The 23,023-nt window shown below is 40.2% G+C and overlaps 1 pseudogene; it reads right to left on the reverse strand.

The window, feature by feature from the left end:
* Positions 1-19,518: 19,518 nt before the first annotated feature.
* On the reverse strand, positions 19,519-19,894 carry LOC122557544 (annotated as a pseudogene).
* Between the last annotated feature and the right edge of the window lie 3,129 nt (positions 19,895-23,023).

A 23,023-nucleotide genomic window follows, 5' to 3' on the forward strand; every position in this document is an offset into this window, starting at 1 on the left:
GATGGCAATTTCCTTCCCTAATGGGCATTAGTGAACCAGATCGGTTTCCACCCCCCAACAATGGATCCATTCTAGATATGAATTGATCTGAAACTCCATCATCCAGCTGTGGCTGGATTTGAACTCAGGTCCCCAGCATGTTAGCCAGATCCATAGATTAACAGTTCAGTGATAATACCATGAGGCCATCATCAGCATTATCATACTGCTTCCCCATAAAGTGCAAATCCTTGCCTCTGATATATGATGGAACATAGCCAATAGGCCCTTCAAGCCTTATCTACTATTTAATAAGACAACAACTGATCTATTTCAACCTCAATTCCACATTCCTGTACACCCTCAATAATCTTGCACTCCCTCAGTCATCACACAGAGCTGTACAACATGGAAACAGACCCTTTGTTCCAACTTGTCCATGCTGACCAGATATCCTAGATAAATTTAAATCCCATTTGTCAGCATTTGGCCCATCTCTCTCTCATCAGCGAGTCGTAAGTTCATGGAATGCCCTGCCAGCAGCAGTGGTGGACTCTCCCTCTTTATGGGCATTTAAGCGGGCATTGGATAGGTATATGGAGGATAGTGGGTTAGTATAGGTTAGGTGGGCTTGGATCGGCGCAACATCGAGGGCCAAAGGGCCTGTACTGCGCTGTATTCTTCTATGTTCTATGAGTCCAAAGACCTGCATATCCTTGGTGGAGTGGGAGGGGGAGTTGAAGTGTTGAGCCACAGGGTGGTTGAGTTGGTTGGTCCGGGTGTCCCAGAGGTGTTCTCTGAACCTTTCCGCAAGTAGGAGCAACACATTTTCAGCTCTGATCTCCAGCATCTGCAGACCTCACTTTCTCCTATACTGTGAAGTATTATTCTATAATCTATGTTCTAATATAAAAGATATCTTTCATTATCTCAAGCTGCCACAAAGTTAATGAAATCGCATCACTGTCAAACCAAAGGAATCATAACAGTTAACATATACTCAGTAAGAGTCAAAAGTGTGGTGCTGGAAAAGCACAGCAGGTCAGGCAGCCTCCGAGGAGCAGGAGAATTGATGTTTCAGGCAAAAGCCATTCATCAGGAATTCTCAGTAAGATCCCAGAAACAGCAACAGGTTAATGACTAAATTTCTTTCAATCATATTGGTTGAGGCATAAATATTGACTAGGGCACCAGAAATGCTCCTCTGTTCTTCTCAAAATGGCACATAGGATGTTTCACATTGACTGAGAGGGCACACAGGACTTTAGTTTAATACAAATGTGAAATATAACAATGCTGGAAAGCTTAAATAAAAACAGTACCCTTTGGAAATACTGAACAAGTCAAGTAACTTCTGTGAACGGAGAACGAGAGGCAACAATTCTTGATAGATATTGTGTGACCCACTGAGCATCTCCAGCATTTGATGTTCTGTCTTTGTTTTGCTTTGATTTAATGTCTGATCTGAAAGATGGTACCTTTGACATGTAACACTTTATCTAATACCATGTGCAATGTTAATTTGATACGGCATTACTTTGACAGAGGGAGAATAGTTTTAAGTTGAAAAATCAGCTTTTTCTTTATCCTTAGCCTTTAGTCTTTGAAAATATTTTAGGGATACTAAAGACTCCTTGGTTACATTTGTTGGTAGTGCATGGTATTTGCCAGAATCACAATAGCACCAATATAATTTTCTGAGACACCACTGCTAAAGATCCTTAAGATATTTTTCTTAAGTTCTTTCCCCTAGAATTTTAGCAAAGGTGCTAAACTGTTTACGATAAGTAGGCAATGCTTTAAATAAGATAGTGAGGAGGGAAATTTTAAACTTTTGTTCATGCTAGTGTGTAACTTCAGGCCTCAAGTGAATCAAATCACAATTGGCATTGGATCAGCTGTCTTTTGCTGCTGTGACTCAGGTTACATGCGTTTTCATGTATAATCAGTCATGCATTTATATTCTCCAATTGTTTATCTGTTCTCAGACATTTTTAGCACTCTGCAGAAATCATGCATTTATGCTGCAGGTTTAACATCACCGTAAATTTACTGTCATTGTAATAGTAGAGCTACAATGTATGTCTGGAATTACACCCTTGATACTGAAAGGGGGACTATCAAACTATCTTGCATGATAATGGCTACCCTGATCAATCATCATAGATTGTATATCATGCAATCTTACATACAGATCAATGACTGCCCCCTTTGGCCATGAATGGTGTCCAGTCCACTTCAGCTTGTCGTGGAAGGGAAAGGTGTCTCAAATATTTGAGCAATAGATTAAACAGGGACTGCTACCTTGCGGTAAACATGAGTGGTATTCTTTATTAGCTGGATGCTGTCATCAAGCCAAAAAGATACTTTATGTATCATACAAATGAGTTTCAGTGCTATCATGATACCTGGTTGTAGGCTATATCAAATTGTATTTAAAAAATCTTCCATTTGACTGTTTGCATTGTGATTGTGCTCAAACATCCCATGCTTGTAAACCTCAGAATACTGTGTCCAGCATTTGATATGAATCTGCTATGAACACCATTTATAAATTCATCCTGACCATGCTAAGAATTATTCAGGAAACCAATTTAAGATGATCAGTCAGGTTCACAGCATGATTATTTGCACATGCTAGATTCTACATATATTCATACTCAGGACCCTATTCTTTCAGGCTAAAGGAATTTGTCTAATTTTGATATACCTGTTTCATTGAAAAAATGTTGCAACAAAGAATGACAATGCCCACTGCATTCAGCATGGCAATGCCCTGACAAATCAACATCTCCCTGCCAGGCTTGAAATTAATCAGCCAGCTAAGATTAAGAGTTAACATTCCTTGCTTCATCATCATTCAGACCATGGTCCAACCAATCATCACCTTCTTCTCTGCTGTATAAATTGTTGCTCCATTCTGAAAGCGTAATTTCTTACATCCTAGTCCTGACGTGTGTAAGATGAAAGCTTTGACATTGTGTCACATTTTAGCAATGTTCAAATTCAATACGACCAAATAGTTATTTGGGCACACTGAGCTGTAAACCAAAGCAACATCTGAACCACTTAACCTGATAGTCTGACATCACATCTTATTATTTCCGTCCCGGACAGAGGCTATTAATGTTTGTGACTGTTGTTACAATTCTTACTTTGTTAATCCAGATAAGAGCATGAGAATTCCAGAAAGTTACTAGCAGAAGACTGATCAGAGAGCAGAAAGTTTTTTTTAAAAAAGAGTTGAGTGGATTTATGATCTGTTAGACTGCATTTAGACAATACTCTAGGGATACCTGGGCTTTAATTAGGCTGTGCAGCATTCATATTTTAATGTATTCCTTTAACAACTAAATACCTGAAAATATCTGCGATGAAGACAGGAATCCAACACCTAGAACTGTCTTTGATTGAGGGACGTTTGTGAGTGTGCTCCTAATGACAGTTAGGAGGCAGATTATAGCATCATGCAGACTCAAATGTTTATGTTTAGATTTTCCAACTCATACTCCAGCCAGGTTTCCCTCTCTCATTTTTCTTTTCTTTTAAATTCATAGTTAAAGTATTTTCTTTCCTTTTCATTTATGTACTTCCCTGTTTTTGCTTTGTAACTGCATCCTAGCTAATTAAATCTGAGTGCTAATGGGATCATCTGTCCTTTCCCCCTCAAAGTTCATGTGTTGAGCCAATACTTGAACAATTTGTCCTTTTAGCAACAACTTTTACACTTGTTCCTAACACCTGTGCTCCTGACTTTTTATGTTTGAAAACTGTCACAAATTATTCACAGGAAGGTTCTGTTTTTCCAAAAATGTTTGAACAATGTATGTAATTAAGCCAATTTTTAAATAACCTTCTATCACTTTTCCATCTTGTGTTTCTACAGTTTTCCCATAAGATGTATCTATGATATATGTGTCATCTGCTCCTTGTGGTAGCAATTCTCTTGTTCCAAGTATGCTCTAGAAAAAAAAAGAGTTTCTCCTGAATTTCTTTTTTGTTTGATTTTCAGTGATTTATGCATTTATCATAGAGTCATAGAGAAATACAGACCCTTCAGTCCAACTTGTCCATGCCGACCAGATATCTTCACCAAATCTAGTCCCATTTGCCAGCACTTGGCCCATATCCCTCTAAACCCTTCCTATTCATATACCCATCCAGGTGCCTTTTAAATGCTGCAATTCTACCATTTCCTCTGGTAGCTCATTCCATACATGCACCACCCTCTGAGTGACCCTTAGGTCTCTTTCATATTTTGCCCTTCTCACCCTAAACTTATGCCCTCTAGTTCTGGATTCCAAGGAAGTGACTTTCTCTATTTATCCTCTCTCCGCCCCTTTATGATTTTATAAACCTCTATAAGGTCATCCCTCAGCCTCCGACGCTCCAGGGAAAACAGCCCCGCCAGCCTATTCACTCTGCCCCTTGAGCTCAAACTATCCACCCCTGGCAACATCCTTGTAAATCTTTTCTGAACCCTTACAAGTTTCACAACATTCTTCTGATAGGAAGTGTTCTCTAGTTTTGCTCTCCCACAAGTAGAAATATTTTCTATCTCTTTCTGAGCAAACAATTTTGTAATCTTAGAGAACTTTTAGAGCATTTATTGATCTATTTTCATTGCAAAAAAAAAGATCCCCAACATGTACAACTTTACCAGATAGTCACAGCCTATTACTTACACCAAGAGAATTTCTTATGGTAATCAATTAACCATTCTGCAACCCCTCACCATGTACCTGGCTAAAAACCTTGCTGATATTAATCAGGTCTACTGAACTATAGGTTTGACCTGATCTCTGCTGGGATTCCAATCAGCACTCATGGAAGTGTGAAGCAAGTGTTTACTTCTGGACTGTTAAGATCCTCCAGCATAAAATCAATGTAATAGCTTTTTCAGAGCTGCCAAGAACGATAAAAATTCCCACATTATCAGTTACATCTACAATGTTTCCATTATTATTGCAGCATTTTTATCCACTATCGGTAAAGCTTCCTCCATTTTTCTGTTTTTACACTGAATTCTAGTAAATTTATTTTTATTTTCCATTGAAAAACTGGACCATACAAGAGGCTAATTGACTTAAGAATTGAAAAAATGACAAAGTGTTATGTAGGTTTATGTTTGTGTACTGAAGTTTTGCATTCAGTTCTGCATTAATGGAAAAATAGATTCTTTTGTGCCCAGGGGCATATAATACAACCCATGTCTTTCATCACCTTCACCCCAGAGAAAGCTATTACTGAGGTATCAACTTGCCTCAAAGTATGGTATATTATGGTTCTTTTCTTCAGTTGTTATTTAGTTCTGAATAGGATTTGCTTGTCTTCTGTAGTAAAAGGCATCTATATATGGTCAGATCATTACCCTGACTTCCAGGAACAACAGCAATTTGCACTGCTATTGTGCAGTTAACATTGTAAAATATTCCAGTATGTCACAGGGATGTTATCAGATAAAAACTGAAAGTGAATTATATGAGGAGATATTGAATCAGCTAGTTACTCTTTACTCGGTGTAACAGCCTGTTCAGTTAACAGTGGCACAGAACAAACCATGAGTACATCTTAATAATATGATGTAGATTATTGTTTGATAGCTATAGGTGCAAAATACATGGCAGTGAGTTTAGCTCAGTTGGCTGGTTTGTTGTTTTGGAGAGCAGTGTGATGCTAACAGCATGGGTTCATTCCCCATCATTCCTTTCAAGTTACTATAAAGAACTCTCCTTCTCAATTGCTTCCCTCGCCTGAGGTTTGGTGGTCCTCAGGTTAAATCACCACCAGTTGCTTCTCTCTCTAATAAGAGAACAGCCCCTACGGTCTGGTCAGACTATGGTGACACAACAAACAATTTATATTGCTAGATTGGCATAATACTATTAGAATTAGAGTGGTGCTGGAAAAGCACAGCAGGTCAGGCAGCATCCAAGGAGCAGGTAAATCAACGTTTTGGGGGCTTTTGCCTGAAACGTCGATTTTCCTGCTCATCGGATGCTGCCTGACCTGCTATGCCTTTCCAGCACCACTCTAACCTTGGCTCTAATCTCCAGCATCTGGAATGCTCACTTTCGCCTAATAGTTCAGGAGCCAGAGATGACAATATCAGATCTCAAAATAGACTTTTGATTCACCAACCAAGACTGGATAATATTATTAGATAGGACGGGCCTCATGCTATGTCCCTCATTAACCTTCTCAAAGCCATTGCATTACACAATAGTCAAATCTGGGAGGAAACAAAGATATGAATGTGAGTTTTAGCAGCAAGGGAGCTGGTGCACACCGGTGAACACACAATACTATACAAGCAGAAATAAGCAGTCTTCATGGTAAGTGGTTGGCAGCTGAAGCACATTATGTTACTTAGCGTCATAGAGATGTACAGCATGGAAACAGACCCTTCAGTCCAACCTGTCCATGCCGACCAGATATCCCAACCCAATCTAGTCCCACCTGCCAGCACCTAGTCTATATCCCTCCAAACCCTTCCTATTCATATAACCATCCAAATGCCTCTTGAACTTTGCAATTGTACCAGCCTCCACCAATTCCTCTGGCAGCTCATTTCATACACAACACCACCCTCTGTGTGAAAAAGTTGCCCCTTAGGTCCCTTTTATATCTTTCCCCTCTCACCCTAAACCTATGCTCTCTAGTTCTGGACTCCCCCACTCCAGAGGAAAGACTTTGTCTATTTATCCTATCCATGCCCCTCATAATTTTGTAAACCTCTAAAAGGTCACCCCTCAGCCTCCGACGCTCCAGGGAAAACAGCTGCAGGCTGTTCAGCCTCTCCCTATAGCTCAAATCCTCCAACCCTGGCAACATCCTTGTAAATCTTTTGTGAAACCTTTCAAGTTTCACAACATCTTTCCGATAGGAAGGAGACCAGAATTGTATGCAATATTCCAGCAGTGGCCTAACCAATGTCCTGTACAGCTGCAACATGACATCCCAACTCATGTACTCACTACTCAAATCAATAAAGGAAAGCATACCAAACACCTTCTTCATTATCATATCTACTTGTGACTCCACTTTCAAGGAGCTATAAACCTGCACTCCAAGGTCTCCTTGTTCAGCAACACTCCCTAGGACCTTACCATTAAGTGCATAAGTCAGGCTAAGATTTACTTTCCCAAAATGCAGCACCTCGCATTTATCTGAATTAAACTCCACCTGTCACTTCTCGGTCCTTTAGCCCATCTGATCAAGATCCTGTTGTAATCTGAGGTTACCCTCTTCACTGTCCACCTCCAATTTTGGTGTCATCTGCGAACTTACTAACTGTACCTCTTATGCTTGCATCCAAGTCATTTATGTAAATGACAAGAAGTAGAGGACCCAGCACTTATCCTTGTGGCACTCCACTGGTCTCAGGCCTCCAATCTGAAAAATATCCCTCCACCACCACCCTCTGTCTTCTATCTTTCAGCCAGTTCTGTATCCAAATGGCTAGTTCTCCCTTTATTCCGTGAGATCTAACCTTGCTAACCAGTCTCTCATGGGGAACCTTGTCAAATGCCTTACTGAAGTCTATATAGATCACATCTACCACTCTGCCCTCATCAATCCTCTTTGTTACATCTTCAAAAAACTCAATCAAGTTTCAGAGACATGATTTCCCACGCACAAAGCCATGGTGATTATCCCTAATCAGTCCTTGCCTTTCCAAATACATGTACATCCTGTCCCTCAAGGTTCACTCCAACTTACCCACCACTGACGTCAGGCTCACTGGTCAACAGTTCCCTGGCTTGTCCTTAATACCCTTCTTAAACAGTGGCACCACGTTAGCCAACCTCCAGCCTTCTGGCATCTCACCTGTGACTATTGATGATACAAATATCTCAACAAGAGGCCCAACAATCACTTCCCTAGCTTCCCACAGAATTCTCAGGTACACCTGATAAGGTACTGAGGATTTATCCACCTTTATGCTTTTCAAGACATTCAGCATTTCCTCCTCTGTAATCTGGACATTTTGCAAGATGTCACCATTTATTTCTCTACATTCTATATCTTCCATATCCTTTTCCACAGTAAATACTGATGCAAAATACTTGTTTTGTATTTCCTCCATCTCCTACGGCTCCACACAAAGATTGCCTTGCTGATCTTTGAGAGGCCCTATTCTCTCTCTTGTCATCCTTTTGTCCTTAATATATTTGTAAAAAACCCTTTGGATTCTCCTTAATTTTGTTTGCCAAAGCTATTTCATGTCCCCTTTTTGTCCTCCTGATTTCCCTCTTAAGTATACTCCTACTGCCGTTATACTCTTCTGAGGATTCACTCGATCTATCCTGTCTATACCTGACATATGCTTCCTTCTTTTTCTTAACCAAACCCTCAATTTCTTTAAGTCATCTATCATTCTCTGCTCTTACCAGCCTTTCCTTTCACCCTAACAGGAATATACCTTTTGGATTCCCATTATCTCATTTCTGAAGGCTTCCCATTTTCCAGCCGTCCCTTTACCTGCGAACATCTGCCCCCAATCAGCTTTTGAAAGTTCTTGCCTAATCCTGTCAAAATTGACCTTTGTCCAATTTAGAACTTCAACTTTTAGATCCCTTTCCATCACTATTTTAAATCTAATAGAATTATGGTCGCTGGCCCCAAAGTGCTCCCCCACTGACACCTCAGTCACCTGCCCTGCCTTGCCTTATTTTCCATATTACAGCAAAGTTGTGAACAGTCTGAGTCAGAAAGGTGTTAGGGATAGGAGGATGAAACCAATGGCTAAGGAACAGAATTTGTTGCAGTTCCAAAGATTGTTGGTATGCCAATATTTCAGTGGATGGAATTTTTGTAGGTCCAACTGGATGACAAGTGGTTTATCAATTTAGGGAAGGTGGAAAGATGGAGAAATGTGGTTATGAGATAGAGCTTGGTATTGACAGCATACATATAAAGCAAAATGTTATAATTTTGGTCATGATTTCTACAGATTACTATGTAGACTATAAATAGAGGAAGACCATGATTCCTTGTAGGCGAAAGTGAGGACTGCAGATGCTGGAGATCAGAGTTGAGAGTGGGGTGCTGGAAAAGCACAGCCGGTCAGGCAGCATCCGAGCAGCAGGAGAGTCAAATTTCGAGCAAAAGCTCTTCATCAGGAATGGTATCAGGAATCAAGAAAGCCCTGATGAAGGGCTTTTGCCTTAAACATTGATTCTCCTGCTCCTCAGATGCTGATTGACCTGCTGTGCTTTCTCAGTACCACACTCTCAATCAAGATTCCTTGGGGCCTGGTTTCAAATGTGCAATGTGTCTGCTGATACCTTGCAGCTACTTCTCTTAGGTACAGTCTTGCATAAGCCTCAAGTTTCTCAAAGATAGTCATGGGGAAGACTGAAGTCATCTAATTGGTCCCTGCCATAAAGTCTGCACTTTATCAATAACTCCATTTTCATCCCAGGCTACTGTTTTGAGCAGAATCAAAGTGTTCACAGCCTCATCATAAAATCAGGTACTTCAACCCATCTATTACTGTATACTGACTAATGCAACCTCTCATGCTGTGTCTGCTAACTCTATCCTCTGTAAATCTCAATTGATCCAAAACTTTGCTGCTTATATTCTATCCCATTTTAAAAACTCACTCAACATCTTGAAGACCTACACCGGCTTCTGTATCACTCACATCTTTGATTCGGTATTATTATCCCTGTCTTTAAACCTCTACAAAAATGTCTATGGTTTTTTTCTAACAATGGCAATCATAAAACAATTTGGATGCCTAATCTTAAAATTAAAGCTTAAAATTGCATCTTGAAATTTGTTGAGAAGTCTGAAGATCCCTTCCACGAAAGACTGTGAATGTGTGAATCACGGGACTTTTCAACATTGGAAATGTTGTTAGGTAAGTATGTGAAGAGATATAGAGTGAATGTGCATTTCTAGGAAAAGACCTGTAATTATATAACACAGAAGGGAAGGGAAATTTAATGATCCCATACTCCTTATTTCTGCATATTAATTTGCAGCCTTTTCCCCCAGTTCACACCAAAATAGCTATACCCTCCAGCACTGAGAATTTACCACCTGAAATTTCCAACCAAACCCATACTATCTCCTTATTCTCTTATAGAAACCTTCTCAAGAACTATCTGTTGATTAACCTTTTAGACGTCCACCGCAATATGCTCATCTTTGGCTGAAAAACCACTTGTTTCTAATTGCACTTCTTGAGGAGTGCCTTGAGATGTTTTTATGCATCAAAAGCTACAGTTCCTCCTTAGAGATTATGGCAGATCTTCTGGAGAACTTGTATAGAAAGTCTTCTTTAAAGGTATTTTTGTTGTTGCTCTTCTTCTTAAATGTGGGAAAATATTCCTCTCAGCCTTTCATTCCACTCCATGTATGATGTTTTTAAAAGCTCTCAACAACATAAATACCTCATTATTTTTCTGAGATATGTCTTATTTTCCACATAGCCTCATCAAGTGAGTTATCAATTGTTGGAGAATATGGTACAGAAGCTCTGTGAACTGAGGCATCAGTTGAACAGCTGTAATGATGTCAACGCACATAAAAGAAAACAAAAAAAATTAAACTTGTTCGAGCAACATCTATCGATTTTCTAAGCAATTACGTGTAAACAATTTTTTTGTACTTGCTTCACAAGTATCATCAATTTAAATCTGTTTCTGGCAGAGGGTCAGCATGAACATGTGCAAAACAGCTTTAAAATATTTTAAACCATCCTCACTTGGTGAGAAAATGCCTTCATTTGAAGTGTAAGATAGTACAATCTAGATTTTGGATGTGATAATAGGTGCTTCAACACCATAAACAAGGAACTATCAAACAAATTAGGAAAACACATATATGGATAGTATAAACTGAGATATAGCCTTTAAAAAGTTCATGGCTTTGAGACAATCATTATATGCACTGCTCTAGTTCTGTTTGTTTGATTTATTCTTCAGTGAAAAAACAGTTTTAAATAAGGTCCAATAGTATTTTGCACTGCAATTTAATGAGTAGTGTTTAAGTACACTTTTTACGCCAGTAAAATGATGAAAATAAACAACAATAACTGATCTTCACTTTGTGCATTCAACAAATAATTTTCATGTTTGATAGAAATGAACATTTTTTTTCACCTTTCACCATAGACATGCTGGATCCAATTGGAATTAATTTTGCCTGATAAATGGACAAGGAGCTGCTTTAAGATGCTGCCACATCACATACAACATATTTCGGTTGGCATAGACATGACTCCAAGAAAAGCAACCAGAATATCCACCTGTCTCAGGAGTGAGGATAATTTCAACATGTCAATCAGGTCAGATCATGTGCAAAAGACACTAACAAATGAGGTACAAACACATACAAGCAGAAAAAAATACAATTTAAAAGGGAGCAGAGGATAGATTGATAACAGTTAAAATCTCAAAACTAAAAGAAACATTTGATGAGATTTTCCTTCAATAATCCATGGTAGCAGTTTAAAAATGCAACAGTCTGATCTGGGCTGTTCTCCTGGAGACAGCCATGCTGATTTAATATCTTATTTTCAAAATCTCTGTTTGCAGCAGGGATGCTATCAGTCACAGCAAAACAGAGTGAACCTTTTCAGAGAGGAAGATGGCTAGAGCTGTTGTCCTTGCGTCAACCCTCACTTGCTGGTACGAGTTTTGGGGAAGGAATGGAGAGAACTGTGATGATGTCCATTTGGGTTGTCCCCTCCCCCTTGGTTTCTGAATCAGGCAGAGTTGCACTGTCTTTCTGTGAAGGTGACAGTGGAAGTTTGTTCACATTGGGTCTGATAAGCTTTGAGTCAATATTAGAAAGGTGTTCTCATTGTTCATACAGTAACGAAACAAAAACAGATGCTGACAGATCTGCAATATTTCTCCAGTAATCTCTGTTTTTTGTTTGTTTCAGAATTTCTAGAATTGGCTGTTTCTTTTTTGTTAGGTCTTAGAGTGTTCCTTGGTATTAGGAAGTATGAATGTCCCCAGGACTCCGTAATCCACTTTGGAAACATCCAGATCCTTAACAAGATTGAATTTGCTAAATATATAAAACCATCCAACGAAATGAAGGATCAGTTATTGATATAATACATCTTGTTAGCACCCTCCCCCTTCATCTCCCTTCCCACTGCCTCAGATCTTCTCTTCTTCCTCAGCTTCTGACTGTTGGTCAGAATTGGTTAGCCACACAAAGGTGAATAGCTGCGCGATTTTGGCTTGGTGAAACTGACAAAATCCACCAATCTATTGCCTATCTAAACAGGCAGCCCATTCCAGCCCTTTCCAGTTCGAAAGAAATTTAGAAAGAAATAAATTATTTTTCAAAGCAGCAATGTAAAATCTATGCAAAATGCCACTGAGGACAACACATCTGAGATAGCTCACTAAATTAGGCAGGCAGCTGAAATCATACATCAAGCCTGTGAACTCAGTTGAATATAAAGCATTCAGAGTCCTCATGACAAATTGGCACAATATTTGCAAGTTTTGTACTTTGGAGAGAGGGAGATTGTTTCTCAATGACCTTTATAAACAAGTCAGTGTTTAAATAATCAGTTTGGTAACAGCTGTGTTGCTAAGAATTGAAGTTGGGGATTGATTTGATGGCAATCAGTATGAATTATACATTTGCAGTCAATTTTGTCCCCTCCCAATTTCAGTCAGGAAAAGGAAAATGATACAACATTGCTCGATGAGAACATAATGACATCCATCTACCTGTGACCTCCATGGAATAATTATAACGTTACTAATCAGAAACGTTCGCTTATCATGTGCAAATAATTACCTGAAATCAGCTCTATTGAAGAATAATTGTGTTTATCGTTCCTCAGCTGTGATTCACAGCTAAAACATACGAGGTTGAGTGATTGTAATGTACTGGAACAGCTCAAAAGCACTGCCCTTTAGCCTGTTGTATAAGCTTCAAATTAGAGTTTGAGTTTGATGAATTATAAAGATAAATGCAATCAGTTTGACTTTTTTTTTCTCTTTTTCTGTTTGGAAATATCTTGTATTGCCTTTTCTCTCCTAACTGCAAACACTGCTCGCGTACTAAATACTTTTAGCTTTCCACAGTGCAGTCAGGGACTGCAGGATTTTAACCCAGCAACACCAAGAAAATCACAATACAGTTTCAAAACAGAATGGTGAACAGTTTCAAGGGGAACTTATAGATGGTGATGTTTCCATGTAACTGCTGCCCTTGTCCTTCTAAATGGTAGAGATCATGGGTTCAGAAAATGCTATCAGAGGAACCTTGGTGAGTTAATGCAGTGTATCACAGAATTGTATACACTGCTAGCCCTGTGCATAGAGAATGGGGTGAATTTTGAAAATGTTCGATGTTTTGTGATGGATGGTGTCAAGCTTCTTGAGTGATGTTGGAGTTGCACTTACCCAAGCCAGTCGAGAGTATTCCATCACACTGCAGATTTGTGTCTTGTAGCTAGTGGGAGGAAGTGAGGACTGCAGATGCTGGAGATCAGAGTCGAGAGTATGGTGCTGGAAAAGCACAGCAGGCCAGGCAGCATCCGAGGAGCAGGAAAATCGATGTTTTGTGCGTAAGCCCTTCATTAAGAATGAGGCTTGTGGGCTGGGGGCTGAGTGATAAATGGAGGGGGGATGGGGCTGGAGGGGAGGTAGCTGAGAATATGAAATAAATGAAGGTGGGGGAGAAAGTGACAGATAGGAGTGGAGGGTGGAGTGGATAGATGGGGAGGAAGATGGACAGGTCAAGAGGGTGGTGCCGGGTTGGAGCTTGGGACTGGGATAAGGTGGGGGAAGGGGATATCGGGAAACTGGTGAAATCCACATTAATACTGCATGGTTGCAGTGTCCCAAGGCTGAAGATGAGGCGTTTTTCTTCCAGGGTAGTAAGGGTTTGGCAGTGGAGGAGGCCCAGGACCTGCATGTTCTTGGCGAGTGGGAGGAGGAGTTGAAGTGTTCAGCCATGGGGCAGTGGGGTTGGTTGATACGGGTGTCCCAGAGATGTTTTCTGAAATGATCCGCAAAAAAGGGTCCTGTCTCGGCAATGTAGAGGACACCACATCAAGTGCAAAGGATACAGTAGATAACACTGGCAGAGGTATAGGTACATTTCTGTCAAATATGGAAGGATCCTTTGGGGCCTTGGATGGAGGTGACGGGCGTGGTGTGGGCACAGGTTTTGCAATTCCTGTGGTGGCAGGAGAAGATGCCAGGAGTGGGTTGGGGGTTGATGGGGGGTGTGGACCTGATGAAGGAGTCACAGACCGAATGATCTCTCCGGAATACTGATAGTGGTAGGGAGGGAAATATATTGCTGGTGGTCCGTTTGGAGGTGACGGAAATGGCGGAGGATGATGCAATGACAGTTACCATGCAAAATCACCTAGGTTTGGGCTCATGGCCTTTGATTAAACTAAATAAGGTTCTTAAATATCAATTGATGAATTTACTACTAAATAAAGGACAAATGAAAAAGAAATGCATTTTACTTCCTTCAATGGCCTGTGAAATAAACATTGAAATTCATTGGGAGAAAGTGAGGACTGCAGATGCTGGAGATCAGAGCTTAGAAATTCATTGCCCCATTTCAGAGATTTTAATACCTTGGAATTAACACTCAAACAGTTAGCTGACAGGCACCCTACTGTGTTAATGAAAGGTTGTAAAAGCATCTATGCCTTCACTAAACTTGCCATGATAAACCTCAGGATTATTTCAACAGACAACTTTAAATAGAAAGTATGTATTTTTTCTAAACAGTAGTTTTTTGCTGTCATGTTTCAAGACAGTAGTTTTGAATTCTTTGATAAGTTCCTTTGACAACTCCTCTTGACAAATCCTCTTTACAGCTATTTCAAAGTTCCTCATAGCTCGAATTAATTTTACACTTCTAATAAATTAAAAAATTAAATGCAAATTTTCATCTATTTTGAACCTCTGCCCTACTTCTCTTAAAGGACTCCTTATCTCTTCCAAAGGTGTCCTTGGAACAGAGGTTACTTGACCTGTCTAAAAGTATAGCCTTTCTCTTCAATGAACTTTGGCAGCTTTAAACATTCTCCTACCACATCTAATCTGCACAAGTTACATACTGAACATGTCACTTGCAAAAATCAGATCACACTGAGTGTGTCCACTTCACGAGCCACAGATGGCCCAATTAGAACTCTCCCACATTTCCCTTGCTCTCTGAAAATTTAAGTGGCTTGCTTTCGGCAGAACTTCGAGACTCTGGTGTTTGCTACAATCATTCTGTTCTCTTTGTTGAAGTTCCATTCTTTTTATCAGCATACAATTTGATTTCTACTTGCCTTTGCAATGACAGCAACTTTGTTTTGATATAGCTCTTCCCTTCATCCAAATCATTTATAAAGATGGTAAGTAGTTGAGGCCCCAGCATTGATCACTCCATCAGTTGCAAATATCAAACACAATCCATTTATCTCAACTTTCTGTTTCTCTTCATGGTATTAGGCAAGAACTTTCAAAAACTGATAGAGGACAGATTTTCACAGGTAAAGGGATGGCTTGAAAATAGGAAGCCTTCAGAGAGTCCAGAGAAAGTATATTCCTGTTAGGGTGAAAGGAAAGGCTGGTAGTTGTAGAGAATGCTGGATAACTAAATAAATTGAGGGTTTGGTTAAGAAAAAGAAGGAAGTCTATGTCAGGCATAGACAAGATAGATCAAATGAATCCTTAGAAGAGTATAAAGGCAGTGGGAGTATACTTAAGAGGGAAATCAGGAGGGCAAAAAGGGGACATGAGATAGCTTTGGCAAATAGTGTTAAGGAGAATCTAAATGTTTTTTTACAAATACATTAAGGACAAAAGGGTAACTAGGGAGAGAATAGGGCCCCTCAAAGATCAGCAAGACAGCCTTTGTGTGGAGCCGCAGGAGATGGGGGAGATACTAAACGAGTATTTTGCATCAGTATTTACTGTGGAAAAGGATATGGAAGATATAGAATGTAGAGAAATAGATGGTGACATCTTGCAAAATGTCCATATTACAGAACAGGCAGTGCTGGATGTCCTCAAATGCATTAAAGTGGATAAATCCCCAGGAGCTGATCAGGTGTACCCTAGAACTCTGTGAGAAGCTAGAGAAGTGATTGCTGGGTCCCTTGCTGAGATACTTATATGATTGATAGTCACAGGTGAGGTGCCGGAAGGCTGGAGGTTGGCTAACGTGGTGCCACTGTTTAAGAAAGGTGGTAAGGACAAGCCAAGGAACTATAGACCAGTGAGCCTGACGTTGAGTGTGGGCAATTGTTGGATAGAATCCTGAGAGTCAGGATGTATGTGTATTTGGAAAGGCAAGGACTGATTAGGGATAGTTAACATGGCTTTGTGCGTGGGAAATCATGTCTCTGAAACTTGATTGAGTTTTTTGAAGAAGTAACAAAGAGGATTGGTGAGGTCAGAGTGATAGACATGATCTATGTGGACTTCAGTAAAGTGTTCAACAAAGTTCCCATGGGAGACAGATTAGCAAGGCTAGACCTCACGGAATAGAGGGAGAACTAGCCATTTGAATACAGAACTGGCTCAAAGGTAGAAGACAGAGGGTGGTGGTGGAGGGTTGTTTTTCAGACTGGAGGGTTGTGACCAGTGGAATGCCACAAGGCTGGGTGCTGGGTCCACTACTTGATCAGTTCGGCCAATGGGCTGAGAAGTGCAGATGGAGTTTAATTTAGGTAAATGTGAGGTGTTGCATTTTGGCAAAGCAAACATTCAGAGGATTTATATACTTTCTGGTAAGTTCCTAGAGAGTGTTGCTGAACAAAGACACCTTGGAGTGCAGGTTTATAGCTCCTAGAAAGTGGAGTCGCAGGTAGATAGGATAGTGAAGAAGGCGTTTGGTATGCTTTCTTTCCTTGGTCATAGTATTGAGTATAGGAGTTGGGAGGTCATGTTGCAGCTGTACAGGACATTGGTTAGGCCACTGCTGGAATATTGCGTGCAATTCTGGTCTCCTTCCTATCGGAAAGATGTTGTGAAACATGAAAGGGCTCAGAAAAGATTTATAAGGATGTTGCCAGGATTGGAGGATTTGAGTTATAGGGAGAGGATGAACAGGCTGGGGCTGTTTTCCCTGGAGCGTCGGAGGCTGAGGGGTGACCTTATAGAGGTTTATAAAATCATGAGGGGCATAGATAGGACAAATAGACAAAGTCTCTTCCCTGGAGTGGGGAGTCCAGAACTAAAGGGCATAGGTTTAGGGTGAGAGGGGAAAGATATAAAAGAGACCTGAGGAGTAACCTTTTCACACAGAGAGTGGTACGTGTATGGAATGAGCTGCCAGGGGAAGTGGTGGAGTCTAGTACAATTGCAACATTTAAAAGGCATTTGGATGGGTATATGAATAGGAAGGATTTGAAAGGATATGGGCCAGGTGCTGGCAGGTGGGACGAGATTGAGTTGGGATATCTGGTTGGCATGGACAAGTTGTACCAAAGGGTGCAACCTTCTGGGCTGTACGTCTCTATGACTCTATGACTCTCAGGTAACCTATCATCCAGCCATGCTAATAAAGTAACCATAGCATGATGAATACCTATATTGTGTGGAAACCATTTGTGAACCATCTTGTCAAATGACTTTTGAAAGTTCAAATGCTGTTGTTCAAATACTGAAGTTCAAATACAAACCTAAAGTAGAAATAGTGACCATATCGTACATCAGAAATGTCCACCCAACTACTCAGACCCCGAGGAATCTTAGTGGGCCACAAACCAATAAACACCTTCCACCAGCTCCTCACAAAGGTTAAAGACCCGACACCCACATCCAACAGGATGAACATTAGCTGCAAGATACTGTGCAAAGACTGTGAAAAATACTACATGGGACAAACTGGAAGAAAATTGACCATATGTGTGCATTAATATCAGTTTGCCACTGCCAGACACGACCAGTACTCTTTCATTTCCAACCACACAGACAATAAAGGACATAAATTCAACTGGGATGATGTAACCATCCTCGCACAGGCAAAACAAAGACATGCTAGAGAATTCCTTGAAGCCTGGCACTCCAACCGGAATTCAATCAATGAGAACATTGAGCTGGACCCCGTATCAAAGCCACTCAGATACAAAACTGGAAATACTTAAAAACAGAGACACTTAAATGCCAGGTAGGACAGAGCACCAACACCTTATTGACGAGGCACTGATGGTGTCACCTAATGAGACGACAAAACATCTGCAGAAAAACACACTGGCTCGATTAAGAAATCTACGACCTCACTGTTTAATTCACTTATGACATCCATATGAAATTCTAAAAATAAAGTTCAAGTATAATTTTTCTTCCATGTACCGCATTGTTTTTGTCTATTGCATTCTGAATTTCTAAATGTTTCAAGATGGCAGTAGAGGAGTGACAGAGATCAGGCAAATGAACCTGGGGTTTGTCCATTTCTGTCTGCATTTCTTTTCTTTTTCCTTTTTATTTCTTTTTTCAGATTATTTACAGTGTGGAAACAGGCCCTTCAGCCCAACAAGTCCACACCGACCCTCCGAAGAGCAACCCACCCAGACCCATCCCCTACATTTACCCCTTCACCTAACACTACGGGCAATTTAGCATGGCCAATTCACCTAACCTGCACATTTTTGGACTGTGGGAGGAAACCGAAGCACCCAGAGGAAACCCACGCAGACACGAGGAGAATGTGCAAACTCCACACAGACAGTTGCCTGAGGCGGGAATTGAACCCGGGTCTCTGGTGCTGTGAGGCAGCAGTGCTAACCACTTACTTTTGCTTTTTTCTTTTTCTTTAAAGTCATTTCTGTTGTCTTTTTGCCTCAGTTGCACTGGTATCGCTGGCGGTTTTGGTGTGGAATGGTGGGGTTGAAGATAACGGCTCAGGCTTGGGGAGGCTAATTAAATGTTGAAGGGGTAGCATCCAATGGCGGCTGCAATGCCAGGATGAGGTGGAACAGCTCCGTTCCAGCCTGAAGTCTCCCGGCGAAAGAGGCAGAAATACCAGGCTTAATTCAGACTTGTAGGCTGAGCGAAGGCTTCAGGTCCACGACTAGGCCCGGACGCCAAACGGTGGAGGTAGTGACGGCAACAGCTTTAGTCCTAGTGCAGGACCTAATGGCACAAGCTCGTGACTGCATTGGCGAGGTTGGCTGAGCATGAACTAATGTCGGCGGTGGCGTTGGTGGTGGCGAAGTGGCATGGGAGAGTGGCGACTCTTTCTTTCAGCTTCGGCTGTGTGGCGAAGCGTGGTTACAGCAGCACTGTCGGTTTAGCCACAGGACGCGAGCCATTGGGGTGGAGGAGCCTGGATGCAGGCTCATGGCTGAACCAGATGTGGGAGCTGCTCCGAAAACCACCCACCTTTATTGAGATAACACTATAAGACAAACTTTCTTATTTTATGTTTTCTGACTTTATTTTCTTTTTAAGTCTTTACTATGTAACATTTCATTTCCATAAACATCTACACAATTAAAAAATAAGTCTACCTACAAACAAGATCTTTATTAGATAGAAACTGCAGTAAATAAGATTAAGCATTAATGTTAACAAGGTACAACTGTTAAACATATTCCTTGGTGGCATCTTCTGGCTTGCCCGTGAACTTCTCTCGTATCTTTTTCCACATAACTTTCTTCATTTCTTCCGTTTGTTTTAATGTTATCTGTTGCAAGAACCATTAGGCATCTTCCACCATAAAAGCTTGTGTTTCTGAGATGAGGTTACTTGTTTTTGTCAGAAAAAGAATGAATTCTGGCCAAGCTTCCATACATCCATTCACATTTCTCTGGATCTGCAATCTGGGAGCTCTCCTCTTCTTGGAAACATTGCGCCACTCTCTGTTGGATGAAAGCGCTGAGTTCTTGACCTTTCTTGGTCTGATCAAGAGGGCATTTCTCACAGAGTTTCAGGAAGTGGCAGTACTGCGTTGTAGCCATTCTGAGGGCCTTTGTGCCAGTGGTTAGCCTTTATTGGGTCCACTGGCACCAACCCTTCAAGAACAAACAAAACTTTTCCGACTTTATATTCTGTGATTTGGTCTACTTGCAGTTTTTAAAATTGGTGCTGGAGAGTGGCAGCAATGAAGACCATTTTTATTGCATTAGTATAAAAAAATGTGTCAATAAATCAAATCAAATGTCCAATCATTAGACACTTGATAAATGTTTTCAGTATTTTCTCAATAACTGTTATTGTTCTAGCTCCTATGTTGAATAGAATTGATATATTTCTGATGTATCAACCGGCTAACACCATTCCAGAAGGAATGGCTATTTTGTAAGACAACAAACAATTTAACCACTCAGTTGACATTTATTTTGAAACCTTAGCTCAGTTTGTGATGGCTGCTTTGTAATGCAGAGTGACACTGACAGCATGAGTTCAATTCCCTCAGTGGCTGAGGTTATTACGAAGGACTGTCTTTCTCAATCGCTCTCGCCACACCTGAGATATACTTAAAAAATCACACAACACCAAGTTATAGTCCAGCTACCTGATGAAGGAACAGCTGACTGAAAGCTAGTACTTCCAACTAAACCTGTTGGAGTTTAACTTGGTGTTGTGTGAAATTTAACTTTGTCCATCACAGTCCAACCCACTGGCTCCTCCATACCTGAGGCATGGTGACTACCAGTCATCTCTTTTTCAATGTCCAATGAGAAGCCCAATAGCCATCTGGGACAATGTGATTGTAGTTGGGAGAATTAGTTTTACGCCCTGAAGATTGCTGTTGAATTTTCACCTTGCTGACACAAGACAGAAAATAATGGCATAAAGTTATAACTTTAAAGGGGGAAGGGGTGAGGGGGAGGGGGAAGAGAGAGAGAGAGATAATGAGTGATTGAAAGAGAGAGAGAGAGAAAAAAAACTTGTAAAATCATGTCACAGACATGATATAATTGCCTTGAGCTAATACATAAAATAATTAGGAAGACAGGGTTCATCACCCACTTACTGAACACTGCAACTGTAAAATAAGTGGAGGGGAGCTTCACATTAGTCATCATCGGGAAATGTTAACTGTTTCTTTTTACTGATGCTGGCTGACCTCTGAATTTTTCCACCTTTGGTTTGTTCTTCTTTCAGATTTCCAGCATCCACAGTATTTCACCTTTAGTCTGACATATAGTTGCTGTGTTCATTCTTTTTCTGTTAACTGTCAGTATGATGTCCTCTAATAAATCTGTGAAGTTAACAATCACACAACACCAGTTTATAGTCCAACAGGTTTATTTGGAAGCATGAGCTTTCGGAGTGCTGCTCCTTCATCAGACAACCACCTGATGAAGGAGCATTACTTCAAAAGCTAGTGCTTCCAAATAAACCTGTTGGACTATAACTTGGTGTTGTGTGATTGTTAACTTTGTACACTCCAGTCCAATATCAGCATCTCCAAATCATCTCTGATAAATCTATAACTGTGTACTAGTGGTTCGACACTACACCTTGAAATTTAATTCCTGGCACCTAATAAGTTCAGCTTGGCTTTCTAGTTTTCCTTCAACAGAAACTGTTATAACCATTACTTAAAGGTAAAATTATTCTTCCTATTTTTCTGTCCTGATTCACTGTCTTTGAAATATTTTGCTTTGATTTTGCTTTGAAATATTTGAACACTGAATAATTGCTGAATATTGAGGGTTTACATGAACAATGCTGCATATAATTTCCTTCACCATTCTAATATCATGTATATATAGCATGTCAAAACATGGAGAATAATCATTCATTCTTGAGTTTAAAAATGTCTATGTTTCTAAATCATTTATTCTTGCATCAAATGACAAAAAAAAGGCTGAGCAGCAATGTTTAGATTTCCATTTTCTATTCCATATTTGGTGACTGAGTCTTTTAATACTTTGCATGTGATTATTAATGTCAGTTAGAAATTCTATTTCTTTGTAACCTGAGCTTTGCTTTGCACTAATCCCATGTCATGCATGAGATGAAAGTGCCTAATACCAGTTCTGGATTAAAAAAAAAGGAAACATTGGCATTGCCCAATTAGATGGATGCAATAAATATTCACAAAAAAGTGACATGAATAACAAGGAATAATGAAAAATAATAATTAAAACGTGACATGCAGAATATTGCATGACTTGTGTGTCCTTCCTGTAATAGACAGATTAGAACTGCATGGGAAGTTTTTCTAGTGAATTAACATTTTGCTCCTGCATAAGTAAAAAAAAAAGTCATCTAATTTAAATGGTGGCATGTTTTTGAGTAAGATCACTTAAAATAGGCTGAACCAGAAAAGAAAAGCAACTGGGAATTGAAAGCACTGCTTCAGATTTTTAAAATTCAGCCCAAGGCTAACTATCACATTACTTTATATTGTATTCAGTGATCTAATAGTTAGCACATGATTATTTTCCTCTTACTCTTGGTAGGAGTTCATTTTCCAAGATTGTTTATTTATAATTCACTTAGTCTTAAATTTATCTGGATGATTGTTTTACTGCAGAAAAGCTTTTCAAAGACATTGTTCCATCAGCTCACACCCCATTATCTGTCACCACGATTACTTTTTTGAAATCACTGCAATAACCTTTCACGTGGTATTGCCTTCGTCATGTTGAATTTTAGCATGAGAAATTGCAGAAAAGATGTTTTGTTTCTGTTTGAGCATTAAGATGTTTTAAAACAAGGCCAGTTCATTTCAATAAATCTTCAATCTGTAGCAATGCCCATGCTGTGCTCGGGATGTTGATGGAAAAAGTAAATGGGACACTTGCCTTTACTGGCTGACACATTGAATGTAAGAGCAGAGAGGATATGCTGGAAATGTATGAAACATTGTTTCGGCAGCAGCTAGAGTGCTGGGTGCAGTTCTGGTCAGCAAACAAAAGGAAAGAAGTGAATTCACTAGAGACAACCGTACAGGGAAGGATTCAGGATTAGTGGTGCTGGAAGAGCACAGCAGTTCAGGCAGCATACGAGGAGCAGTAAAATCAACGTTTCGGGCAAAAGCCCGTCATCAGAATAAAGGCAGAGAGCCTGAAGCATGGAGAGATAAGCTAGAGGAGAGTGGGGGTGGGGAGAAAGTAGCATAGAGTACAATT

This window comes from Chiloscyllium plagiosum, chromosome 15 (assembly GCF_004010195.1).
Source record: "Chiloscyllium plagiosum isolate BGI_BamShark_2017 chromosome 15, ASM401019v2, whole genome shotgun sequence".
NCBI classification, from domain to species: domain Eukaryota; kingdom Metazoa; phylum Chordata; class Chondrichthyes; order Orectolobiformes; family Hemiscylliidae; genus Chiloscyllium; species Chiloscyllium plagiosum.